This window comes from Atheta coriaria, unplaced genomic scaffold (genome assembly GCF_025399875.1).
Source record: "Atheta coriaria isolate IRGN ID8LTWV9N9 unplaced genomic scaffold, Caltech_Dcor_3.1 hic_scaffold_7_pilon, whole genome shotgun sequence".
Classification (NCBI taxonomy): domain Eukaryota; kingdom Metazoa; phylum Arthropoda; class Insecta; order Coleoptera; family Staphylinidae; genus Dalotia; species Dalotia coriaria.
Window position 1 is genome coordinate 8,604,898 of NW_027045449.1, and position 503 is coordinate 8,605,400.

Sequence of the window (503 nt, forward strand, 5' to 3'; positions counted from 1 at the left end):
TGGTATGCGCTACGTTCAGTTGCGGCGTGCTCTCAGGTACTTAGACTGTCCCTAGCTTTGACATAAAATTTAAACTCCTGTTCTCTTTCTTCTATCTCCTCCTCTTCTCTTCTTCTCTTTTCTTTTCCTTCTACTTTTTCCTCTACAGGCTCTACTACTCCTCCCTTCTTCTTCTATTTCTCTGTTCTCATGTTCATCCTACTTACTTCCTTGCCTTCTCATATTGCCTTCCTTGTATTACAATTTCTCTTATACCGACTTGGAGTTTTACATAAGCAACCCAAATTACCTGTTATTTTTTATATTTGAGAAAAATGCCTTCTATATCTGAGATTCGATCCATGTCTACTAGCATGCTAACAGGTGCACGTAGCCACTCGACCATCGAGTGTTTTTATTATTAATATTTGATTCTTCTATTTATGTTTCTACTTCATTCAACTTTTTAAAAACAACACTACTCAACTATGTTGCATTAGCTCCACGCAATGTGCAATATAATA